Below are 18,388 nucleotides of genomic sequence, written 5' to 3' on the forward strand. Positions count from 1 at the left end.
GCCATTTATATAGTAATTTTTAATTAATATGATCATTCTTCTTCATAATTCCTCTTGTTAACTCATTTATAATTACTTCCATTCAGTACTACTTGACACGTTGATTAATGACTCATTTTAATATTTTATTGATGTTTAATTGATGGACAATTATCTGTACACATTTAAACTGTACAATTTGATGAATTTTGATATATTCATCAATGCTTGATATGAACATTGCAATCAAATTAATGAATATGTCCACCAATATAATCCATACAGACCACTCTGATCTCTGATCCCCACAACCATTGAGTTTCTTTCTGTCATTATATATTAGTTTGCATTTTACATAATTGTATATAAGACGACTCTTACATTATGTACTCATTTTGCCTGTTATTTTTTGTATATTAATCATTTATTCCTTTTTATTCCTGAGTAGTATCTCATTTTATGGATATATCTCAATTTGTTTATGTATTTATTTCTTGATTGATATTTGGGTTGTTTCCACTTTGAGGCTATTGCAAACAAATCTATGAAAATGTATGCATAATTTTTTATGTGAACATAAATACCAAGGAATGGGATGATTAGAATTTACAAAAGCTTAAGTCAGGAAAATTAGTAAAGGCTATATTATAAAAGGTAGTAGTCCAAACTTCTTACCATTTTAATAAACTGTCATTTTTAATGAATGGAAATTTGTCCCAATTTATTAAGTACATGCCAAATAATTGCTCACAATCTCTATAGTCTTTTACAAATAGAATATTAAAATGTTGTATTCATTTGTTTGTTGAAGAATTCTATTGTGTCCAGTTTCCTAAATTATAAGGTAAAAAGTATCTAAGACTCCTGTACTTATGTAATTGAATAGATATTTCCAACTATTTCTTTATTACTCTAAACCATGTGATACATAGAACTTTTTGTATGCTAAAATTATGTATTTTGAAAATAGTTATGCAAGTCTAAGGAGTTCATCCTTTAAATATTACTTAACTATACACACAGATATATTTTATAAACACAAGACTATAAAAGTCTTAACTCATATTTTTTCATATTGGGGGCTTTTAAAATATGATTATAGTCATACTTCAAAGGTAGTATGGTTTCAAAAATAACTGATTATTACTTATCCTTTTTGTTTTACACTAATGATACTTGTATGAAAAAAGAATCACATAATGGCAATTATAACAATGCTCTTCCATGTAGCTTAAAGTCATTATTTTAAAGATTTAAGTTAAGCAATGACTTATATACATCTCTAGCTTAAAATATTACTTTATTCGGTAATTTGTGTACTGCTCAAATCCTCACACACCTATTAGGGAGATAAATATATTTCAAAGTCTCATTTTAGCATCTTAAGAGATTGCTCTGTACATGATTATATTGAGTCTGAACACTTTATAATTTTACCCTACTAACCTAGTAATTCCTACTAACCTAGTAATCCACTCTCTGAAGACGACTACATTCTGTTACCTGGACCTTCAATATAGTCTCCATGCTGCTCTCTTTGCTTTCACCCTAACCATGGAGGAGAGAGAACGATGCTTTATGAACATCAAGCATTTCATGTTTTGCTTTAGCTTAAAACACATTTAGAGCTTTCCAAAACAATTTAAGTCAGAAACGTCTGACAATGTTCTACATGTTCCTATTGAGAGATTTCTTTATCCTTGTGATGTCTGCTATGTCTGTAGGTAAGCAAGAGTTATGATTGTTTTGTTGTACTTCAAGAATATAAAACACCCCGATACATAGTAGGTACCCATGATGTATTTCTCTAGCAAATCAATAAAAGTTTGCCATTTTCTGTCCTTAATGTAATTGTCTTCATGTATTCTTCTTGTTAATTTAAACTGCAAAAGTTTTATTTAAAGTAAAGGATAGTTGTTGACTATAGATAAGGAAGAACATAAGTGTTCATTATAATGATGAGAACATTTATCCAGGAGTATCTCTTGGGAAAGCAAATTTGCAAGTAGTACCTATTCCCAGGGGTTTGAGAACAAGTGGGTTACAGTGAATGTTTGCAAATATACTTTGCGATAATGTACCAAACGCTGCACACTAAATTAGCTGAAGCTGAACTTTATCCAAAATTCTAAATGGAAGTCTCAAATAAAGAGACAGAAGAATGAAGAGGGTGAGAAGTAAAAGCTTCAGGTGGTTTGTTCTCATTTTAATAGGGATGTTGCTAAAATTGGATTCATTAAGTGTGAATGTATGAGCAGGAGCTCTATGAACTTCTTTTTTTTTGTTAATAGTGTAGATTTGTCTGCCTTTCTTGGATGCAGTCCCAAAAGAACAGTTCTGAGTGTGGCTTCTCTGTTCCCTGAGGTGATAAAAAGGGATGCCTCTGCTGTGCTTTATTTATATCAAGTGGTGAGAAATTATGCTGAAATCTGAGAATTTTTTGGACTTCCACTTTCTATAATACAATCTTTACTAATTCCCTCTGACTTTAAACACTTGTCAAGACAGATGTACAAAAGCTATTGTGATTTTTTAGAATTTGAAATAGTGACTACTAAACTAATGACCTGTGGAGTTGCTTTGTCCAACAGACAAAATTGAGTGAAATAAAATCTTTCCTTTCAATTAAGTAATAAAGCTTTGAGAAGATGATTCATTGTCATCTAAAAGAAGCATTGCTTTTTATTAAATATTACATTTATGCCATAGTAAAGTGATGTCAAATAAACACGTCTTTCATCTATGTTATTTATTTATTTATTTATTTATTTATTTATTTATTTGTGTGTGAGTTGTGAAGTGTTTAATTCAGCATAATTTTACATACTCTGTTTTATTTGGAGATATAATCTATTTACTTAGAGTATATCTAATGTATTTATCTTTAATAGTTATATTTTTAAATATTTTAAAAATATGTTAATGTCTTATGATTGTTTATTAGGTATGAATGGGATGGATTTGATACATACCTTTTGCTATCCTATATAACAACAGACTAATATGCAAATCGACTGAATGGCAGAGTGACTGGTCTCTGTGATGCGCACTGACCACCAGGGGGCAGACACTCAAAGCAGGAGTTGCCCCCTGGTGGTCAGCATGCTCCCACAGGGGGACTGCCGCTCAGCCAGAGCCGGGATCATGGCTGGGGAGCACAGTGGCGGTGGCAGGAGCCTCTCTCGCTTCCACGGCAGCGCTAAGGACCCCTCAAGGGATGTCCACCTGCCAGCTTAGGCCTGCGCCCCTAAACCATCAGGTGGACATTCCCTGAAGGGTCTGGACTGCAAGAGGGCGCAGGCTGGGCTGAGGGACCTCCCCCTCCAGTGCACGAATGTCATGCACCAAGCCTCTAGTCCTATCTAATAAAAGAGTAATGTGCAGATTGACCATCACTCCAACACACAAGATGGCTGCCCCATGTGGTCAAAGATCCTGCCCCCATGTGGACACAAGATGGCTACCACAAGATGGCCAGCAGGGGAGGGCAGTTGGGAGGTACCAGGCCTGCAAGGGAGGGCAGTTGTGGGCAATCAGGCCAGCAGGGGAGGGCAGTTGGGAGGGACCAGGCCTGCAAAGGAGGGCAGTTGGGGGCGATCAAGCCTATAGGGGAGGGCAGTTAGGGGTGACCAGGCCGGCAGAGGAGGGAAGTTAGGGGCAAACAGGCTGGCAGGGGAGCACTTAGACATCAATCAGGCTGGCAGGGGAGTGGTTAGGGGGTGATCAGGCTGACAGGCAGAAGTGGTTAGGGGCAATCAGGAAGGCAGGCAGGCGAGCAGTTGGGAGCCAGCAGTCCTGGATTGTGAGAGGGATGTCCGACTGCCTGTTTAGGCCTGATCCCACCTAAATGAGCAGTCGGACATCCCTCAAGGGGTCCCAGATTGGAAAGGGTGCAGGCTGGGTTGAGGAACAACCCCCCCTCCCCCTCTGTGCACGAATTTCATGCACCAGACCTCTAATATGATATAAACATAAACATTCTAAAGCATTTACTACATTAACATATATAAAAAAGTGTGTGAAAATAATTAAAGTAATCTCACCCATTCTGTTTTTCAATAGACTGTTTATGGTGAATATTCCCTAATATTGGTAAGCTACTTTTACAGAACCATTACTGAAGTCTAACAAAGGTAAAAGTACCTTTAAAAGATTTTTTTCCAAATTGTCTTAGTATGGATATATTTTCCAAAAGGTATTTGCCTGTACAAATGCAATTGTCAGAATTTTTATATTTACTCAAACTTCTTTCACTTTTGAAAAGGCTTTATGTTATCAGGATTTTATGTATTCACACATTTAAGAGTAGACCCCCTGTGGGAGCATGCTGACCACCAGGGGGCAACTCTTAAAAATAATTAGTTAATATACAATGATATCTAAACCCTGATATATATATATATATATATATATATATATATATATATATATATATACACACACACACACACAAGCCTAATCTAGCGTTACTACTGGTTTACTGAATGATGGGAGGCCATCTTGTGGTGGCCATCTTGTGTCCAAGACCATGGATTCATCCTTATCTCACCTTCTCACCCTATGTAACTATTCCCAGCATTTTGTGACTCTTTTACTGAAAATTATATAAAACTAGAGGCCTGATGCATGAAATTCATTCAAGGGGCTCGGCCCTCACAGCTCTGGCCAGCCCTCGCAGCCCCTCGCAGCCTTAGTCAGCCCTTGCAGACCCGGCTGCCTCAGCTGGCCCTTGCAGCCCTGGCATCATCGGAAGGTCATTCAGATGGTCGTTTAGAAGGTCCTCTGGACGGTCGTTCTGCTCTTCAGTCTAATTAGCATATTAGCTCTTTATTATATAGGATTCCCTAGTATAAATGACATAAAAGTTACACACAGCACTTATTAGATAACTCTCTGCATACAATTTTATGGTAAGTGGTAATCACTACAATTAGAAGATAGAATTTCAAACTAACTGCAACAACAAAAAATATGAAAACATTAAAGGCAAATTTGTGACTTATTTAGCTTAGGTAAAATTAAATAAATTGTTTAGGGGCAATTCATTTGGGACAATTCTAAATACATGAAGTAAGGAAATAGAGTACAGTGGAAAACATAACTTTTGAGTCATGTACAAATGTGTTTCAATTCATGTCCTTCTGTTCAAAATATTTTCTTTAATAAGTTATATAATAAAAATCAGTTTATTTATTTAAAAATTAATTATTGTTAAAAACAATTAGTTTTTATTTTTAACAGTTTTATAATAGTATGCCTTCAGTTTTTAATATTATTATTTATCCTGATATGACTTACAGTGATTTTTAAACTCATAACTGGATGCTTATTGTGGACTTTAGTTAAACTACCAAGCAACACCTTTTCAAATATTGGTTCTGTACTTATTTTCTTCCTCCTCTCTTTCTGGTTCTCCAAAAAGTGTGTCTCTCCTTTGATTCTATCTTTAATGACTCCTAACTCTTTTCTTCATTCTGAACATTTCTTTCCTCCAGTTCTCCATTTCATGAATTATCTCCCCAATTTTGTCAAATGTGTTTATTTTAAACATTTATTTACTTTTTAGTTTTATTTATTGGTTTTTTAATTGTAAACATTTAATTTTTTTAATGTATTTTACGTCTCTGCCAGAATTTCCCTTCTCTAAAATCTATTCTAATTTAATTTATTAATACTTGTACTTCATTAGTACTATAACAAATGTGTCAGTAAGGTCTCACACTAGTACTTAAAAACCCTATTTCTAATACAATTTTCTAAACTTGTTCTTATTTTATTATTTATGCAAAATTATGGCCTAGCCATATCAGTTAACTATTATTCTACAATAAATTACTACAAATATTAGTTACTTAAACAAAAACATTTATTATGTCTCACTAGCCTGCAGATCAGCCAGGCGTGTGAACATTCCAAGGGCAGATTCTGTGGATCTCATCTGAGCTCACTCTTGTGGCTGCTGTGAGCTAATATTTTGGTTGTGGGCTGACTGCTCTGTAATGCTCTCAGTTAGATAATTTCTGATCCACCTGTACTCTCATCTTTTAACAGGCTAGCTCAGGCTTGTTCTCCTGGTAGTTTCAATAAAGAATGAAAGTGTGTGAAGACTCTTGAGGCCTAAACTTGGAACATACATTACATCACTTCTCAGATTTCCTTTGGCAAAGAAAAGTACACCACCAGTCTAGAATCAAAGGGTGAGGAAATAGACTTTTCTCTTAATGGTAGATTTTGAAGTCACATTGCAAATGGCATGCATAGCAACGGATAGAGAATGATCATTTTCCCAATTATTCTGATATGTTAGTTTGTAATTGACATTTTTGAGTTTACTAAAGTTTAAATAGCATGGTGAATTGAAAATTTGTAATTATGTCTGAATGACTATATTAATCAAAAAAGATTGAGCAAGAGTCTAATTAATAAACTATTAAAATGATAACAATAATAAAGGTTTTATCAAATGGTTTATTTGAACATTAGCTTAACACTAGTATACAGTTTTCAAAAACATTATGAATAATAGAATTAAGTGCAAAGTGAAAGACATAAAATTCTTCATACTTTCTCTAGAAATGGAAAAAAATTATAAATTATATGATGACATTGTAGTAAACTAAAATGCTCTCTATAATTACAATAGTCAAAGAGTTAAACATATAAATAATAATCAGAAGAGTTTAATCTTTTAATTTTCCCTTCAAATGTAGTAACCAATTTTAATATTCAACATTATGACTTACATAGTTTGCATTTACACCTACAAAAATAATACTCAATTCAAGAATTTCAAGAAATAAGCATATATGTTAAAAAATATATATATATTTAGGGAGACATTAGTGGTACGGGAAGAAAAAAGAAAGTAAATGAAGTTTTGTGTTGATGTTAATTCACAGATTTTAATTACAACTTCCAAGAGCAAAAAGGATTTTAGATATAGCATTAGTGAATTAATTTTCACAGAGTACATTTTATAAGCCCAGTGACCTCAATTATGGAATAATGCATGATGGCAAATACTCATAATCCAAGAGCCTGGTATTATGTATTAATTTCTGAACAAAATCCAATACTTGGTTAATAACTCTAAATCAAGGTTGTATTAATTATAAACTGTCGCATCACTCACCTTTATTTCTGTGTATTATAAAAAGGAATTTCTGTTCTTAAAAAAATGCACTTGTAGCATGTCAAAAACAAACTAAAAAGTATTTTTAATTTTTTATGAAGAAAAGCATAATCCTTTTCTCACCACCATCCACCAGAAAAAAGCAGAACACTTTTGTGTGACTATTTTAATAACAGTCAAATAATTTATGTCCAAAGAATATATTTTAATCCTTTAAAGTTAATACATGGTTAAGAGAATTATACTGTCTGCTTAATAGAGTCTTCTTAATACCTGGCAAAATGTAGTTACTTTACAAATATTTGTTTAACAAGAAATGCATAAATCATAATTGAAAGTAAATATTAAACTGTCAACAAGTTTTAATTTAAATTGTTAGGCCATAGTTACTTAATTATCAAAGGCCTTCTTTAATTATTGACAGAATGAGCACACAGGGTATAAAATTAGTCCAAGGACACATTCTAAAGCAGATGCTTGTTTTTCTCTTTTAGTTTGGTCTCTCGGTCCTCTCACAGACCTTCCTGTTCCACAGATTGTTTCTTCCAGTTTTTTCCCACCAGCCAGCACAGGGACAATGTAATCAGTAACATTACTGAGACCTGATACTCTATGTGCCCGGGGTTGTCTGCTGACATTAGGTCTTGTTGATGCAATCATGCTTCTTCTGATCTCTGTGTGTATAAAGATTAGCTGATATCTATAGGTCGCAGGATAGGTGCTGCCCAGGCTTACCATACCTGGAAAGATGAATGACTTCAGATAAAAAAAGAGTAAACGAGAATTTAGACAAAACTGAGCTTAAGTAGAGTGAAAGAACTTCATTAACTGAAAGACCAAGATTACTTCATGTACTCTTCTCTATTCCTGTTCAGGGAGAATTACGTTAGAAAAATTTAAAAAGTGAAATAAGCCAGTAAGAGAAAGACAGGTACCATATGGTTTCACTCTGTGGGAATTTAATGAACTAGCAAACAAAATAGAGACAGACAGACAGAGAGCAGGCAGACAGCTGCAGTGGAGGGGCAGTGCTGGGGGCGGTGTGGAGGGATTGAGCAAAAATTAAAAAATAAGCAATAAAATGTGTATTAAATAAAAAAATAACACTAAGAAAAGGAATGTCTCTGCTTTCTTTGACATTAAAGTTTATGTAAATCAGTAATAGGACCCTTTAAATTTCTCCTAAATAGTTTTGTTTTAGGTCATTTAACAAAAGATCCTTGTTGTTGAACGTATCACACATGTCCCCTTTTCTCCCCCATTGACCCCTTCTAGCCTGCATCTTGCCCCTCACCCCAGGCCCTCACCTCCCTATGGTCTATGTCCATGGCTTATGCATATATGCATACAAGTTCTTTGGTTGATCTCTTCCCACCCACCCACCCCCACCTCTCCTCTGAGATTCCAGTCTGTTCCATCTTCTATGTCTCTGGATCTATTTTGTTCATCAGTTTATTTTGTTTACTTAATATTCTTTAAATGCTCTGGGAAAAGTGAAAAAAGAGGAAATGTGGTTTATGATTTTTAAATGATAAGATATTGATATGGGTTATCCATTTTATTGATACAACTCAATTAATAAAAGTTTTTTCATGATTAACTGAGGCTTATGACAGCCATAACACTGCTTTAAGTATTTGTTATCCCCCTTCAAAGTAATGTTAACACTAACACTACTCTGCTCAATACTATTTTCCAATTGACTGTAAGTTTTCTTATCATTAAAATCTCTGTAATTAGACACAACAGGGAGGAAAATAAGTTACTTTCTCAGAGTCTCAGTGTCTTTGTGTCAGTGGTCCCACCTCAGATTTGAACATTTTCTAGAAGAACACACAGGACACAGCACCTTGTCATTCATATTTATGGCTACAATTAATTGCAGCAACACAGTACAAAACAAAGTAGCAAAGGGAAAAGGTTCATGGGGCAAACTTCAGAGGAAACCAGTCACAAGCTTCCAAGAGTTCTATCCTAGTATTAGTCACATTGGACATGCTTATTTGTTTTAACAATGAAAGTGTGACAATACATGTGAAATACTGTCTACCGAGTGTGAGAATAAACAAGTCATCTTTTCTGTCAAAGAACAGTTTAGACAGCCGCCATTTTGGACTGCGTGACTTAGCAGCCACCATGTTGGCCACATGGCTTACAGCTCCCCTGGGTGCTGCCATCTTGAAACAGCAAAGGCCAGCCCCTCCTTTTGAATTAGCCAATCGCGAAAGACTGTGTGCCTGAGCTCCAATCAAGAGCAAGGGACAGGTCACATATGTCAGGGATTATAAATCCCGAGCAGACCACCTGCTTTGTCAGGTCCAGCCTGATGGGGTGAACCGGGCTGAGGTAGGGAGGTGGGACTGAGAAAAGAAAGAAAGACAGGACAGCGGGAATCGGGAGGGCTGTGAATCTTCGAGAGATTGCGGCGGCTTTATTAACTACGCGATGCCTTTTATACACAAATACTGAATAGGAGGTCTGTGTAGAGGAATGTATTCTTTGTTCCTCTTAATCTCTAAAGGAGGGATTGCGTAGAAGGACAAATTCTCGGTACAGTAAATCAGGCAGATTCTTAGTACAGCAAATCTCAGTAAATAGTTGCAAACTTCTTGGCAAGCCATGAATGCTTGCTCTTATTCTACTGATAACCGCCATCCAAACAAGTCTGGGAAAGCTGTGTGGGTAAGGGTCCCAACCTTGCTAGCCCCTTCAGGTGCAAGGACGGTGTCAGTTTATACCTGGTCTCCAACACTGCTTGGTGTGCGCATGTTTCCAGACCATGTGTGTGCACCCTTCTATGTAGAAGTAAAGATATTTGCCTTGCTGCCTGGCTCCCGAGTATGTTTTATGTTTTACCAGGACCACTGGCTTGGTGTGTGTGTGTGTGTGTGTGTGTGTCTGGGCGGGGGGGGGGGGGGGGGGGCTCGCCTTATTTCTAACACAAAGAGGCTTACTGGAGACCCAGTGCCCAGGGTTTTTATTGGGGCTGGTCATGTAGTCACTCTCTACTTTGTACATACCAAAACTGCAGACTTTCAAAAGGTGTACGCGTTCAGTATAAACCATACTGTTTGCACAGTCTAAGTATCATGAGCCACTCAGGAGCCCTTCCCCAACTCCAAGTCATCAGGTGCCAGCTAACAAACAACTTTATGCACAGTCCTTCCCAAGAACATCAGCCTGAGACCTGCTATGTTAATTCTTTTCTGCACAATCATCATTTGAAAAATGGAAATAAATGCTTATTTGTAAATGTAATATATTTTGAATAACAATAAATGCTGTGTTGCAGGGTTATGTCTCACATCCTGTGTATGTTATTTTTAAATATAATTTGCTTTTATTATTGATCTAAAGTAATTTTGTGTACTGTGATAAATAAGAATAGAAAAACATTAACTTCCCCCCCCCCCCCCCGTCAATATTTTTAGATATTGTCCTGGCATTTGGTGAAATAGGTGTAATGTATATTCTCTGGCATTCAAAAAGTCAGGCTAACAAGACTTGCATTTGTATGTGAACATTGTAGATGCTGCAGTAATGCATCAGTAAAGATGAACCTCTGCTGACAACTTATATTTTTCACCTATTTGTGTATTTAATGATTGTTTGTCCTCACTAAAATGTAAAATATATAAAATCAGGAATCTTTGTCTTTTTCCCCATTAATATGTTCTCCTATCTGAAATAGGAAAATGATGGATAAATGATTGATAAATATTCAATGAATTAATTTGTCTGTGACAAATTTTTAGTTTAGCCCCCAGTGAACTACACATCTTGATACTCATGTCCTGTTATAGATTCTTATATGAGTTCTGGTTGTGGCTTGTGATTTACTTTAACCGATAGAATATTCCAAATGTGATACTGTTCAAGTATCAGACCCAGGTCTTATGAAGCCACGGCAGCTTCTGCTTTTGTGCACTTGAAATGCATGAGTAAAATAGAGTTTTGAGAAACTGAGCCACAAAGCAATTATTCTGGCTACCCTGTGGTGAGGGCTTGTGGAGAGACAATGTAGAGAAAACTAATAGAGCGGGAGAAAAGCTCATCCATCCCAAAGTCTCCGGTGAGCACAGCCCACGCACCAGCTGAATGCAGCCACACAAGTGAACATCACAAGACTGGGACGACAGCTGCTCAGCTGAACCCAGTCTACATTGATAATCATGAGAACATGTTGTATGCCACTGAGTCTTAGTGTGGTTTGTTTCACAGCAACAGAAAATTAAACAATACTTCTGAGCAAATGGAACCACTACATTTCTACTTTACCTTTTTTCTTTATTTTAAACTTATTTAAAATTCTTAATATTGCCTACATTTTAAATGTTCTCTTACATTTAACTAAGGTGAGAAGGACATTGCCATGGAGTCATTTCACTAAGTAAAAGTTATTAGGGTTTTAGCACATTGAGTATAATCTAAAAAAGCTCCAAAAAGAACATCTCATTGAATTCCTACATAATAATTATGAATAATAAATACTAATTTATCCCACATTTTATACAAGAAAAAATGGAGACAAGGCTATTTTCAAATTCTGTGATGAATTAAGGGGAATTTGACTTTGATTCTTGATATAATTGCAATATACTAACTGAGGTAATTGTATTAATCATGAAATTATTCTGATGTCATGTATATCAGTTAGGATTGGCTACATTGTGATAACAAATCACAATAAATGGATAAAGGATGTTTCTCCGTCTCAAGCATTCTCTATCTTCCAAGGGTTATCTTCTCATTTTATATTCCTTTGGTCTCAGGGACACTTCCTTATAAGCATTCCCTTACATGCTTACATGGGCTGGATCTAGAGAATCAAGAATGAAAAATTAAATGCTCCTACCCAGAAGACAGAGCTATTACTTTTGCTCATACTCATTGTCAAAAACAAGCCATTTAGCTGTGGCTTAATTTAAATAGAGCAGACAATTTAAGTTCTTCTCTGTGCCAGAAAGGGGAAGAGAAACTGATGTTTGGATTAACTGCAGTACCATGTTACAGTAAACACTTAACTCTGTTGGGAATATTATTCTTATTTGAAGAATCCAATTTTTTAAGTTAAAAATTTGGTCCCAATGGTAACTAAAATCATACATAATATGTCATAATTTATTCAAAGTGAAAATCTCTTGAAAACTCCACAACTTTAAAACATAGAACCTAAAGCTGAGTAAGAAAAATTCATAAGAAAATTGTTTTTTTCTGTAGATTTCATATTGATTTATGAAGGTAATAATTTGCCATTTAGCTGTTAAAATGGACTATTAATAATTCTTGACATTTAAAAGATAATTTTTTCTTTCTTACAATTAAAATAAATCTATGACATTTTCAAAAATCAGATATATGTTACAGTTATGACAGGAAAAGCATTTCACACAATTTTCTTAGGAAAATGTAATTGCAATAAAGTTAAGACAGTACTTTAAGGATATTTCCTTTTTAGAAATAGTCAATCAAAAGTTTAATCCAAATGACTTAATATTATTACAACCAGAAACCTATTGACAATTTCCTGATTTAATTAATTGATAATGGAATCATTTAAAAATGATCCTGAAAAATCTACAATTCTGAAATAAATAATTTATCACTACTACATATTAGTAGAAAATCATTTTGACTTGTAACATTATAAAATTGTGCACTTAAGTTAAATTTTTTAAATATTATCAGGTGGAACTGATTTTTGCAATAAGAGGCATAATGGCTTCATATACATATTGCAGAAAGCTGTCTAGAGTATAATAGCTATCTGATATGCATGAGAAATATAGCAAAGCCAGTTGTCAAATTAACTTTTGCTTCTTTGGAATAGAGCAAAACATTACTATTTTGGTGAGGGTGTGGGGGGCAAGGATCCTGCCTCTGCATATTCTAAGATTCCTAAATGCTATCTTATTAAAATTGGCAAATATCAGCTATTTTTTTCTATTACATTTTTGAAGCTTTATCTATAAAATATTTTCTATTTTACTGTGGACTTCAAGGACTCTACTTAAGAAAAAATAGTGGCCATTTAGCTGTTCAGAGCTGATTTCTAATAAATACAAATCTGAATTACTCAAATGTTTCAAGACAAATTAACAAAATTTTATTCTTCATGCCTTTCATTGCTGAAACCAAATGATGAAAAATTTTTAAATATTTTAATAAAAAGAGAAGAAAATAAAAAATGAAAAAGTGGTGCACAAGATGAAACAAACAAACAAAATTACTATAGAAATTGTACTTACCAGTTAGCAATATGAACTTTTTTCCTGTGCTCTATGGGCCAATAAAATGATCTTTTCAAATTTTAGGTAGACTTTAGAAATTAAATATATTATCCACTATATCAATTCCAAAGTCTACTAAAATTTATTTTATTTTTTAAAATATATTTTTATTGAGTTCAGAGAGGAAGGGAGAGGGAGAGAGAGATAGAAACATCAATGATGAGAGAGAATCATTGCTTGGCTGCTGCCTGCACACCCCACACTGGGGATTGAACCCGCAACCTGGGCATATGCCCTGACCGGGAATCGAACCATGACCTCCTGGTTCATAGGCCAATGCTCATCCACTGAGCCAAACTGGCCAGGCAAAATTTAAATCTTAATACGAACTTCACCATTACCTAAGCATTTTAAAACATGAATGTAGGATTAAAATTTTGCCTATCATGTCTTCTTATGAAATATCACTTAATCTTTACTGTAGATCACATAATACATTTTTACCTTTCATATATATATATATATATATTCTCCTAATCCAACTAATTTGTGATCTTTTGATTAGATAATCAACTCATAAACCACTCAATGAAATTTACTGAAATTTTAGATGTTAGAAAAAATGGTGAACCAACACAAGGAATGCATTATTAATATTATCAGAATTTTTGAAAGGCGTTAAGGGCCCTAAGGTTTATAAAGATCAATGTGAAACCAAAATGTGGTGGTTTGAGTTCCTTGGCTCACAAAACCAAAGAATGGATTTCCGGACAAAAACAGCAGAAGCAAAGTTTATTGAGAGAAGCTAGTCGTGGAAAAGGTGCAGCTGGGGTTCCAGGAGCAGGCTAGTGTCCAGAGCTTCTGCTCCATGTTGCAGCTGGTGTAGTTCAGCATCCAAGCGAATTAAAGTCTATTAGTCCATGTGTGGAATCCCAGATGGCCGTAAGCCATGTGGGCACAGGGGAGCACATTTCCTCTGGAACCCAGGACTAGCCAGGGAGAGGGAGAGGGAGAGATGGAGAGAGAGAGGGAGAGGGTGAGGGAGACAGAGAGAGAGAGAAGAGGAGAGGGAGGGAGAAGGAGAGGGGGAGGGAGAGGGGAGGGAGAGAGGAAGCTGTGCTTTTTTATCTAGGGGTATATACATGCCTTGTTAGCTCCTGATTGGTCCTTTCAAATAATTCTGACTTAGAAATATCCTAAGGATTGGTTTATACACCTTACTGCCTTGTGATTGGTTATCTGCAAGCTGCCTGTTTTAGCAACATCCATACATTATAAAGCTCGGGTTCTCATGGTGCCCCCTTTTCCTGCCCAGCTGGGTTGCTTTAGCAGTTTTGCCTAGCTGGGTCTAATCTTCCCCTCCAGCAAGATCTAGTTCTAGGTCATTTTGTCTGTCTCTGTGGTTTTTCTCTGAACAAGGCTCGGTCAGCAAGTTGTATTCTGCCCTTGTCTGCAAACGCTCCACTTCCAGCCCCTGTGGTCCTGTCCCTGTCTACCTTGCTTTTCTGTCTTCTCAAATGTATAGACATCATTCAGATGGCAAAATCTTGTTCATACTAGGTAAATATTTATTAGAAAAAATTACTTTGTTCACATAAAGTTTCTAGAGTATATTTCTAAGCTAAAAGAGTAAAGCATAGATAATGCAATTTTTATTTTCATATATTATTGTTTATAGTTTTTAATTTACATGTTTGTATTTTGTTTTATATTTTTCTCCACTTTAAAATACATTAGAAAATATGCATAAAGTTTTTATTTCTATTTTAAAGCATTTTATTTTTTCAGCTTTTAAAAAATCATTTAAAAAACACATTTTCCTAGAATTTCTGAATCTGTACTTTAACAGTCCTAGAGTGACTTCCTTCATTATGATAATCATAAGTAGTTGAGATATTTGTAGAAAAATTTTAAGTTCTAAATAGCGTTTAATACAGTGAAATATCTTTTGTTTCATATCCACAATGCTATTATCAACTTTTCAGTATAATTTGAGAGTTCCTCATAACAATTTAAATTTCAGAGTAATAAAATATGGAAATTTAGAGATTTTTTAAAACTGTCTTGAGCCTCTTCAATATCTTAAGGGTATTATCTTATTTAGACCTTTCAATAAGTCCTTTTGTGGATATTTTATTCCCACATATCAACAACTATAAAAGTCATATTTCATATTATCCTTATTATTTAATATTATTTCATGCAGTTTTCACAACATCTAGCTCTGAAATTTGATATCCTTTTTCCTATTGTTTGATTGATTTATACCAGTTCTCATCATATCAAAGATGAGAACATGAAGAAACAAAGAGGTTATGTAACTTGCCTGAGGTCAAGACAGCTTGTTGTGGCCATACATTACTGAGGCTCTGCTAGAGATAATGTTATTCATTTGTGAAAAGTATAACTCACTTGGATCCTTAAATAGCCACAGCAATTTTAACAAACATTTACTTCAATTTATTTCTCTGTTGTATCATCTCTCCTCCACTCCTTCCTTTCATTCTGTGAGAATTTATTTCTCATATGACTAGGTCTGAGTTTAATTTTAGCATTACTGAGTTGCCCTAATAATGACATGGAATACTTGACAGTGCTCTAGAATAAAGGTTCAATAAACATATATACCCTGGTTTCTGCTCACATTCGTTGGATACAGATATCTAAGAGCAACCTTCGATGTTTGTCAGTAATTAGCTCCTTCTTAGTTAGAAAGAAACAATGCAGCCCAATGAAATTTGTATGTATTAAATTGTTTTGATATGGCTTTGTTTGATAAACTCAATACCAACAACAAACCAAGGAAAGACATAGATATCATGATTTTCATTCTTTTTATTCTATTCAGACAGAAATATATATATATATATATATATATATATATATATATATATATATATATATATGCTCTAAAGTTACCTTCATAAGTAATTATCAGTATAGTTTAGGAATAGGAATCTAAGTATGTCACCTTGGTTTCTGCTGAAAAGTCAGTCCTTAAAATGTAATGGTGGCATTCTAGTCAGGGCAGCTATACTTCTGCTTTTGCCACAGTAAGCAGTAATCAGTATTTCTGAGCAGCTGCTGTGATTTCAGACTCTCTGATAAAGGTTTCACTATTTTCAGACTCTGGCCTAATCAAGTCAAGATATCAGGTTTTGTCAAACTGCTGAGATATTTAGAAACTCAGCAATCGGACTCACTAAATAATCCTTTACAAAAGCAACAGGACTCCTCAGACACTTTCCCTTTTCAATAGGTTTAGGTGAATCATCTGATTGAGCTTGACCTCTTGTCTTCCTGTACCAGCTAAGACAGATTCCTAATTTAAAAATACCTGGGGAGTAAAATCGGTAGCATCTGGAAGAGAAGGCTTTGTAGCATCTGGAGCGATGAGAGCTTTTGATCCCCATTTCCCTGTAGGTCCCTGACTTTGCAATTACATTTGAAGGACTTCTCTATTGAATAATAGTTCCAGTCAAAGTGATATAATCACAGGAAACATAAAAAAAAAAACCTTAAATGGAGACTTTACTTTTCTGTTATTATTCTTAATAAAATAAATGTTATTTCTGGCTTAAATAGTTTTACTAAGTATATTTAGGGTGCCTTGGCTCTTATTAGGCATTTCACAAAAAAGTTCTTATCTGATATTTTTTAAAATTTCATATCAGCTGTAAAGCAAAAAATATACTTTTATGCAACATATACAACTAAAATTCTTGCTGGTAGCACCATGAAGCTTCATTATTTCAATTCCTACAATCAATTTCATTCACTTTACAAATAAAGAAATGTTTCTGTAAATTATTGTCATATTTTCACTGCAAAGTAGCAAAGGACAAAAACAGAACAGGAAGATGATGGAAGTGCACAGTGTGCCCAGAGCGGGCCTTATGGAGAACTGACATATGAATAAGTACCTGAGAGGGATGGAATAGTCAACTATGAGTTTGTCTGGAGGCTACTAAAATAAAGAGAAGAACAAATTCAACAGGCTTGAAGTAGGAGAGTGCTTGACATGTTTGAGACACCTGAAGGCTAATGTTATAGAGCTGAGTGAGCAAGTGAGAGAGCAGGGCAAGTTGCAAAAGAGAGGAAATAAAGCCTTGATGCTCTAGGTTCTTGCAAGGACTTTGGCTTTTACTGTGAAAAATATATGTTAACTGAGGAGGAACATGATCACACATACTTTTGAGTAAGATCAGTCTGACAGTTTTGCTGAAAATAGACTGAAGGGACGTGATGGTGAAAAAGCAGGCAGACAGCTTAGGAGGCAATCACAGTGACTCAGGCAAAAGACGTTGGTCACTTAGGCCAAAGTAGAGTAGCAGTTGAGGTATTGCGAGTGTTGTTATAGTTTGGCATTTGCTATGACTAGATTTGGTAACCAATCTAATGCGGGAACACATTCAATAAACAGACACAGAGCAATAAAGTATTCCAGGGATTGGGATCTGACATATTGGAACAAGGAATTTTCATTTATAGAGACAATGTTAGGTTGTTATTAAAATATCCAGTCTGTGGTGATGGAAATGACACCAAGAAAACTGATGCTCAAAATTGTTTCCTTTCACGAGCATGCAGAAGTCTCTGAAATTTTAGCTACACTTCAGGAGCATGGCATTTTCTTCAAGTCTTGTTTTAAAATATAAATATTTCTTGTGTAAGGAATTGATGGGATAAGAGAAAAACAGCACCCTTTTAACAAATTACTAGGTAATAATTTGTCAAATCAGTGAGCTAGTATTGATCCAGAGTCTGAGGATTGAAACTATAGAAAAAAATCACAAAGGAGATGCTACAATAAAGGGTATGGAATTGGTATTAGGAAAGCTTTATGAGATACTAAAGGGTAGTAAATCTAGAGGTTAGGATGAGGGCATTGTAGGCCATTGGAATAGTGGATGAACTATATAAAATACACTTAACCTACTCTATAATTTGCCTTAAATAACATAGTCTCATTCTTTGTTAATTAAAGACTGAAAGTAAAATAACCAACAAAATTGAAGCATATTATACTTCATTATCAAAGTGGATT

The sequence above is a fragment of the Cnephaeus nilssonii genome (genome assembly GCF_951640355.1).
Source record: "Cnephaeus nilssonii genome assembly, chromosome: 8".
NCBI classification, from domain to species: Eukaryota; Metazoa; Chordata; class Mammalia; order Chiroptera; family Vespertilionidae; genus Cnephaeus; species Cnephaeus nilssonii.